This window comes from Vicugna pacos, chromosome 19 (genome assembly GCF_048564905.1).
Source record: "Vicugna pacos chromosome 19, VicPac4, whole genome shotgun sequence".
Lineage (NCBI taxonomy): Eukaryota > Metazoa > Chordata > Mammalia > Artiodactyla > Camelidae > Vicugna > Vicugna pacos.
Window position 1 is genome coordinate 4,796,087 of NC_133005.1, and position 9,144 is coordinate 4,805,230.

Genomic DNA, 9,144 nt, shown 5'->3' on the forward strand with positions numbered 1-9,144 from the left:
AAGCATCTGCAGGTGGATAGATACCCCAGGTGCAGCTCTGACAGACGGCCCAAGGCTGTGACGGCTCTGAACACAGCACCGCCCTTCCCGCCCAGCCTCGCTTCCTCACCCCCCTACCTGTGTGACCCAGACCCCCCTCTTAAATTACTTCTTGCACTTAAATCAGATTCTCGGTCGGTGACTGAGAAATCCAGGCTGAGAGCGGGTGCTGATGCAGGCGCCCAGGCCCCGTGGGAAGCGCTTCTCGCGCATTATCTACGCCCTGTGATATCCCCATTTTACAGATAAGACACATGAGCTGGCCGAGGGCATGGCCAGGCCTCAAATCTGGGTGTGCTCAGACTAATATCTGTGTTCCCAAACACTGAGTCACCAAGAAAGGCTTCTGCTGGATTTCTGGGCAGTCATTTTCTCTCCCTCCAGCTCGGGACTGAAGTCCTCTGCTCGGGTGCGAACACAAGCGAGGCTGCTGCAGCTGGGCCGTGGACCAGCGAGGTGCCACCGTGTTGTCTAGGTGGAAGCATGTCTGAAGCTGTATATTCATCCCATTCTGAGATAAGCAAGGCCCTTATGGATGTGTCTTCTACTTGCTCTTTGGCGAGATTCCAAAATTCGAGTCCACCTTCTAGTCCAGGACTCAGCTCTCCTTTACCCCGGCCCTTGTCTGCTGGCCCTCAGCACAGCAGCTCCAGTGCCTCCCAAGGCCCCTCCAGTTCCACGTGTCTGGCCGCGAGGCTGCGTGTCTATGCATCCGTGACTCTCAGTTCGGAAATCAGCCCTAAGTGAGTTGCTCAGTCTGCCCAAATGCAAAGTCCTCCTTCAGACGCCCAGTCTTGCAGGCTCTGGCTTCAGAGAGGAGGTCTCGGCCAGACAGTTCTGTTCTCTCTCTGATTTGTTCCCATCCAACAGCCAGGTTCTCGAGGCCATAAAAAAGGGTTTCCCAAAGACTGCTGCTGGTTTCCCTTATTGTGTGATCACCTGAGTGGAACATGAACCATGCATATTGCAAGCAGCACTCTTGCTGAGATTAAACGAAGAATGTTTCAGTGATTTCGGGAGATCTTTTGGTGTTTTGAGGCCATCAGAAGATACGCCTGCCCATTTGTAAACACACTCCTGGACACAGAGCACCACCACATTCCTGGGGGGAAGAGACTGCATTCCCTGGCCCGGGCAGGGCTGTGCTCTGCTCCCACTGAGGGTCGGCCTCCAGCCTGGTTGTCAGGGCAGAGTCTAGGGTGGAAGGGATTCTAGTTTCAATGACCTCTTGGAAAACAGACACCACTTTGAGCATCTATTCAAAGTTCAGGTTAGGGGTTACAAACACAAAGGCCAGAGGATCCAGGCAAGTGAAAAATAAATAAATCAGTGAGGAAAAACAATACGAGAGCAGTGGTAAGTGTGGAGTGACGCTGGGCATTCATCAGGGAGGTCACAAAATGGTGCAGACGTGAGCGACTGGGGTCCCACATGCACCTAAAAGAAGGAGCCAGATCTTGGGAGTTATTTCAAGAGACACCCAACATTTTGACTTTATGTGCAAGTCCCCAGTTTTTTAATGTCGGGCAAGTCAAATATCTGTAACACAATGTGGACCCAACAAAGCCCAGCCACGCCACCCATTTGCCTCTCCTGCTGGAGACTTTGCTTCCAGAACAACACCCCATTTGCACAGATAAAAACTGACATCAGTTTACAGTGGGTCATGCACCAGCACCCCAGGTTAAGAAACTCTGCCGCCAAATTTCAAGTCCTGTGAGAGTGGTTCTCATCTTCAACCTTGGACGTGGCTGCCTGAGGTCATGGTCTGACCTTCCCCCCATAAAGTGTATCTACAGGCAGGTCACCCCCATTCCTGCCTCCACTCCCGTCTTCCCACTCGGCGGCCAGACCCTCCTAACTTTGTCTTCCCTTAAATCCCTGCTGGGACTTTTACCGCCAGAGCTTTCTGCTGGTGAAGTCTCGATTTGTCCTGCATGCAAACCTGGCCTAAAATGCCAGAGGGTGGTCCTCAGGCCCCTCCATCTGGGCGGCCATGAGCACTGATAGCAGATGGCCACCAAACCACAACTGGCGCCGGCTCTGCTCTAAGGTGTCGGGAACGCACGCCCGGCTCTGCTGGTGACACCTGCTTCTCCTCCTGGCCTTTGGGGAGAGTCACCTCCAAGTGACCAAAGAGACACATGTCACCGCTCCTCTTATACAGACAAAGACTCAGAGAAGCCCCTTGTACCTCTCTGGGCTCCGAGCCATCACCGTCCGCTGGTGAGTGTAGGAAAGAGTCACACCGAGGCACTGGCTGCACATAGTCTGATCTTGGCTTTGCCCCTTCCCAGCCGAGAACCTGGCCCTGATCCCACCTCTCCAGGCCTACCACCACTTCAGGAGCCCGTATTACGGAAATAATAGCTAGGCACATTGTTATTTCACAGGCATGATCTTATTTAATCCTTGTAACAAAGCTGTGTGGCAGGAACTCATTTTAGCTCCACTTGACAGACAAAGAAATTGAGGCTTGGAGGGTTTAATAAGACATCCAAACTTGTGTTCTTGGCCGGGAAAAAGAACTTGAGTCCTTTGTGTGTCGCTGACCCTTGTGAGTTACACCAGCCAGCCGGTGGCTGTTTTCTCTTTGTAAATGTGGGTCTTTGAGTGGCTGAGAAGTGCCCAGACCAGGTACTCAAAAGCGATGTGGTGATAGGTGTCTCGGACGTCAGCGCGCCAGGGCCCTGACGCACAACCTCTGTCTGGATTGAAAGTGCGCACTCTGTTCCAGGAACATGGTCCTTCTCCCAGCCCTCCTGCCTGACACATTCGGCATCCCTGGTGGTTGCTGACCCGTCCAAGTCCAGCCAGGCTTTGAGCCTCTTCAACCTCATCGTGCCTCACCTTGCCGGTCGCATGGCTCTGATTTCCTAAGTGCAGACCCACGTGCTTCTGCACTTTCCAGGGTCCCCTCAGATCTGCAGCAGCAAGGACAGGTCCCAGGAAGTGGCAGCCCTCTCGGTGCCAGAGGCCTCCCCCCACCCCGGAGCCTTCGTGCAGGGATGCCTCAGAGGGAAGAGAACACCCACCCTCCAGAGGAAGGGAAACCCCCAGGGCTGGGGGACAGGAGTGCCCTGAGGGACAAGTGATGTTTCTAGGCAGCGTCATATATGTCACCCCTGTTGCAGCAGTTGGGGATAAACCTGAGACTAACTAGTTGCATGACCTTGTCCAAGTCACATTCCCTTTCTCGGCCTCTGTTGCTTCATTTATAAAATGGGTGGGGTGGAGTTAAGTAAAAAGTTCCCCAGATTGTGCTCAACGAAAAACTGCCTCTAATCTTTGCCCCACTCTCGGTGATTCACGGTGTACTCCAGCTTGAAGGCCCTGACAAGTCCTGCACAGCAAGGGAACTGTTAACTTGGCCTGACACACTGTCTCCCAGCCTTCCTGGACCACGTGGCCTTTTAACTAACATCAATTAACATCCCTTAGCTAATTTTCAAGTCTCTTCTTGTGCTAAAGTTCTTTAGCTCAACAGCCCCTCTGAGTCTGTGCTGGGAGACAGTAGACCCCGGGAATCGATAAGGCCCCCGCCCTCTGCTTCCCCAGCCAACACAGAACACTTGTCTCATGACTGACTGTGGGCATTTCTTGGCTTCTCAGTAGTTCTCCCTCCTGTCCAGTTTTCCATGGACAATCCCAGCTTTCCTGCCCTCATTCCATGTGGCCAAGGTGGGGATGCTTCACCCCCTAGCTCTAAGGGTGTACACAGAACCCCCGCCTGGCCATGAGGTAACACCCCCTCCTGGCTACAGCGACTGCTTCATTGTGGGCATGGGACCCCAGCAAGCCCACCCAGAGAGAACACCAGCACTTTTGCTGGAAAGATCAGGAAAGAAATGGTACCTCCTTCCTGCTGTGGGTGCAAAGCGGGAGGCATCTCTTGCTCACTTTGGGAGAGCTGCCGAGGAGATCCCAAGAGAAGGCAGGGCCAGGATCCAGGCATTCCTGAAGCCATGTCTCCCATCAATCCTTTTCCCTTAATCTAGTTTGAATTTGGTTCTAATCCTGTAACTTGAGAGAGCCCCACCAATTTTGCCAGGGACATGGGGAGCATCAAATGTGAAATGAGAGGAGTGAGGGGCTGTAGAGCTTGGTTGAAGTGTGTGAGAAATGTTCAGGAGGTGGAGTGGGATGGATCCCCATGCTGTGGTGTTGGCAGAAGGGACTGGTCACACAAACCCCATAAGAATGCACAGTGCTTAACCCAGTGGTGGGAAGCCCCAGTGGTGGTATCTGTGGCTCTGTGAGGCCACACCTAAACAGAAGGCCAGCCTCGATGGGCTGTGCTCGAAGAGAGTCCTGCTACTCCACGTGTGGGTGGGGACCTGGGAGCTGGTTAGGAATAAAGAATCTCAGGCCCCACCCTAGACCTACTGAGTCAGGATCTGCATCTTAACAAGACCCCACATGGTCTGGGTGCACGTTCTAGTGTGAGCAGCACCACGTGGGTTCCTTGTGGTGACTGTGACTGTGTGCAAAGGCAGCCGCCATCTGCTCATTCTGTGTGTGTGTGCTGCTGCCTCCCCCATCAGCGGGGTACAGTTTCCCCTTCCCTTTTCTCTGGGCTGCCCCATGACTTGCTTAGGCCCATGGAATGTGCTGGAAGTGGTGCTGCCTGGGCTATGCTTGGCCCTCAAGTGGACTGGCAGCTCTGCCTCCTCTCGCAGAAACCAGCTGCCATAGGAAAAGTCCGACTCCAGGCTAACCCCCCGGAGATGCTGCCTGAGGGCCTGTGAGTTCCAGATGGATGGAGGAGGCCTTCTCCGGGTGCCTGGTCCATCCCAGCCCCTAGCTGAGTGCAGATGAGTAAGTGACCCTCATTGATGTCTCATGGAGCTAAGCCCTGGCCAAATTTCTGACCCATAGACTCAGGAGAAGCAACTAATCATTGTTGTTTTAAGCCACTAAGTTTTGGGGTTATTTTGTTACACGGCAAATGATTACTGTAGCAGTAACTGTCTTGCCTCTTCATGAAAGGAGGTAGCTAAGGAATGGCTACCAGGCCATCTGCAGGGTGTTCATTCTCTCCACACACTGTGCTAAGCACTTTCTACCTGCCAGATGCTGTTCCAAATGCTGTTCCAGGCGTGGGGCTGAGTGGTGGTGAGCATGGACAGTGCCCCTGCTCCCGCAGAACTGACGTTCTTGTCCAGAGAGAGAGCGATAGACAGGAAAACACACGAACACAATGCAATGGCCTGGAAATTTGTGTCCGTACCCCTGCCCCCCAAATCCTAACCCCCAGTGTGATGGTATTGGGAGATGGGGCCTTTGGGAGGTGATTAGGTCATTAGGTGATGAGAGTGGAACCCACATGAATGGGATTAGTGGCCACATCCCAGGGGCTGCACAGAGCTCTCTTCCGTTCTCCTCCCACCATGTGAAGATCGGTGAGGAAGTGGCTATCTGAAGCCTGATAGCAGACCCTCCCCAGAGCGTGGCCCTGCTGTCACCCTGGCCTTGGACTTCCAGCATCCAGAACTGGAGGAAATACATTGCTGCTGTTTATAAGCCACCCAGGCGATGGTATTTAGTTATGGCAGCCTGAACTAAGACATGTGATGAGTTCAGAGAGAGAAGCGATTTGGACTGGGGTGGGGACAATATTAGACAACGTAGGTCTGGTCTCCCCAACGAGACACACTTGGTCTGAGGCCATGACATTGAACCAGAGGAACAGGGGTGTGGCAGAGGGACCGGGGAACGTGCTTGGTGTTTGAGGCTCCAGGCAGCCGGTCCGGGAGGTGAACGCAGAGGGAGGAGGAGGGCTGGGGGGTGGGGATGAGGTCAAGATATGAAGTCACAGAGGTCGGCAGGGCTGCAGCTGCACCGTCCAGTTTAGTGGCCACTGGCAACATGAGACTATTTACCTTAAACGTAAACTTACATTAAGATTAAGTTTAATGGAAAATCCAGTTCCTCAGTCCCACTGGCCTCATTCCAAGAGCTCATCAGCCGCACGTGTCTCACGGCCACCATATGGGGCAGCGCAGATGAGAACATTTCCATCAACGCAGAAAGTTCTATTGGCCAGTGCTGGCTACGGAACAAACCAGGGTCAGCCAGGGTTCAAGGTCAGACCGTGTGCTCTTGGCCTTGGTGCTTCATTACGTCCCTTGAGGTTCCGGTTTTCCCCAGGATTAAGTGAGGCTCTTCCAGCCCAAGGAGGGGTCCCTGTGAACCACAGCCAGATGCCAAGTCCACAAACAGCGGAGCCGGGGTCTTAGCCAGAGTGTGTTCAAGACCTCATCCGTGGTAACTGGCAGCAAAGAGGCTGTTTAACTGACTTCTTTGCAACCTTACTTAAGCTGCCAATTTGGGGCTCCCCAATGTGCAAAAAGAAGAGCGTGGCTACTGTTTCAGGGCACCTCGCAGAAGGGAAATTGCTACAATTAGCTGAAGCTGATGTCGATTAGCATATTTTCTTTCTTGGCACATAACATCTGTTGGTGTGGAAACAGTCGCTCCATCGTTGTCTCGTCAGAGCGAGAGGCACGGGCAGTGAACCGGGGGAACGTGGGGAGCCCGACATCCGCCAGGACAAAGTCGAGGAGGGGCCAGGTCAGCCCCCGAGGGAAGGGGCGAGGCACCGGCGGTTTGCTGTTAGGAAGGATTAGAAAGGGGAGCGCTTCCTTGTCCACGCTGGGAGGCGGCAGGTGGAGGTGCAGGCTCTCCCAGGAGTTAGTGGGACCCGTGTTGTCCTTTAGTGTTGGTGACATCTCCCCCAGTTCACTATCCTCTGGGTCAGGGGCCCCACCATCCTCATCTGAGAACCGGGAACGAGGACACCAGGTTGCCGGGTTAGGGGAGGATTACATGAAAGAACCTCTGTGGACACACCTGGCACAGAGTAGGTGTTCAGTGAATACTGGCCGAATTATAATCCGATAGGAAAGAGTCTTAGGGGAGGAGAGATGGCTAAGGGATGTTTGATTAGTATTCCAACCCGGCACTGTCACTCCTTCGATCTTTCAACAAACATTCATTGTGCAAATTGGCTTTGGCCTTGGACCACCCCCCTGACCAGCCTGGCCTCCTGTTTCCTACCGGCCCAGCAGGTCCACGGAGCTAATCTCTGTATTTCCCTCAAGCTCTGCCCCCCACGAAGTTCACAGCCGCCCCGGGAGGCCTGACCCAGTTGGATTCCAACATGGAAGATGAGCGAGGTTTTGAGACCCAGATACTGCGACCGGGGATCTGGATGGGCTTTTAAAGATCTTTTGGTCCAGCTCCCGACAGATCACAAGGACCCTGTCCCGACCCTGCTGGTGGAAGGTACTCAGCTTGCCTGGATGCTTCCAAAGGCACGCTCTGGCTGCCTCGCAAAGCAGCTCGTTCTATTTTCAGAGGGCTCTCATGTTGGAGAGCTTGTCTGTAATATGAAGTATATATAAATTCTAGGTTAATGTCCCTCTTAAAACGCGGCACCCAGCGCAGAACGCAGTTCTTGGTTTCCGAGTCTATAAATGAGCATGAAGATACCCGTTTCTCCTCCCTGGCGGCAGGAATGAAGAGCAATGACCCCGGTGGCGGCTCTGACACATAGTAGGCGTGTTCCCTCCCTCCTCTCCAAACGAGGGCTGGCGCACTGGGGACCCACAAGCGCTGTAGCTCCGTTCCCTAGACTGCTTGCTTCCTGTGGGGGCTTGGGAACCCGCTGATGTCCGGGATCCGCATGTGGGAAGTCGAGCTGGGGGTCAGACATGCCGGGAAGATGAAGGATGGACGACGCAGCCTCAGGCCAGACTCTCCACCCGCCCACCTTGCTTTCTGCCTGACACACTCAGGTAAAGCCAGGAGCTGCTCAGAACCACAGGCTCCAGAAAGACCACCCTGCGAGTGAGGTGTACCATGGCTGCGTGGACCCACAGTGCTCCCTCCCAGATGGCGAGGGGCCCGTCTGCATGCAGGAACCTGATGGACAGACAGGCTGCGGAGCCCACGAGGGGCCCAAGCGGGGAGGTAGTGCTGCCTTCCAGGGCCCCTGTGCCGGTCCCCACTGTTGGCTATAGAGGACCCTTGGGCCTCCGACCACACTCAGCCAACGGCTGGTGGCCCAGCTGGAAAGAGCCAGCATCCTCTCGGGGAGCTGGCCTCGGTCCCTGCCCCACCCTCACCTCCTTCTTCCATTCTTGCCTACCCTTCTGGTGCTCTAACCCACCCACCCACTTCCCATCACTGCCGCAAACCTCTCTCCCTGTCCCAAGAGGGAAGGATTTAACACACCTGAGGGCCATGGGGCGCTGGATTTAAATACCACCAGAGGAGCAAAGTGCGCGGAGAGGAAGGGTCCTCGTGTGCGTTTCTGGAAGGGTGGTGGTTCCAGCATCCTTAGCGTCCCCCAGGCTGCACCTGCTCACGGGCTGTGAGGTGCATCCCAGGCCCAAGGGCTGCCCATGGCCTCCCTCGACTGGGACTCAGAGGGGTGGGGAGTCCTCTGTGGATTTGCCGTCTGAGAGCCTGGCCTCCCTGCCCAGAGCCTCTATCAAGCCCACAGGTGACCTTTGCCCAGGGAGCTGGGGCAGGTGGCAGAGCCAGCCTTGGAGGTGATTAGAATATCACCTCCAGCCGCCAGTAACCCCAGAGGCAGAAGCTGGAAAAGGGGTGCCCAGGTTGGGTGAATCGACTTCCCTAGGAAGGGCCCTGGGCTGGTTGGATAACGGCAGGTTGGATAATGCTGTTTTGAGCATGAGACCCCAGGTGCTAGGCCAGCTCACCATCAGCTCTTGGTGCCTGAGATTCTGGGAGGGTGTAAGTAAGTACTCACCAAGGCTGCCTGGAAGGTCAGCTTGTCTCGGTGGCCCAGCCCCTTAAGTGCAGGTCAGCTCTAAGGGCTCAGCTTACATCCCGGGCCCAGGGGCAGGTCAGTCCCAAGATCCTGAATGGACCTCATTGTGATGTCACACCCCTCGGGGCGGCCCCCACACGGCCTGCTGTTTTGCTGCTGGTGTCAGCAGACTGGGAGTCCCCTGGAGAGTCGAACCCACCTGGGTGCTGTCCTGGGCCAGCCCTGCTGCGGATGCAACGAGGGCGTCCTCCCTGCAAGCCTGGGAATGGCTTTGAGACACCCCCAGTGTCGTGTGTTCCCACCCC

At 55.0% G+C, this 9,144-nt stretch overlaps 1 protein-coding gene across 2 annotated transcripts in view; it reads right to left on the reverse strand.

Moving 5' to 3' along the window:
• BANF2 (BANF family member 2) overlaps window positions 1-8,916 on the reverse strand; it is a 31,164-nt gene extending 22,248 nt beyond the window's left edge. The window contains exon 1 of one of the 2 annotated variants that reach the window (XM_072943551.1): window positions 8,819-8,916. The gene's annotated coding sequence lies outside the window, so the exon portion shown is untranslated. The remainder of the gene's footprint in view (window positions 1-8,818) is intronic. The other variant, XM_072943552.1, reaches the window with a different exon arrangement.
• Between the last annotated feature and the right edge of the window lie 228 nt (window positions 8,917-9,144).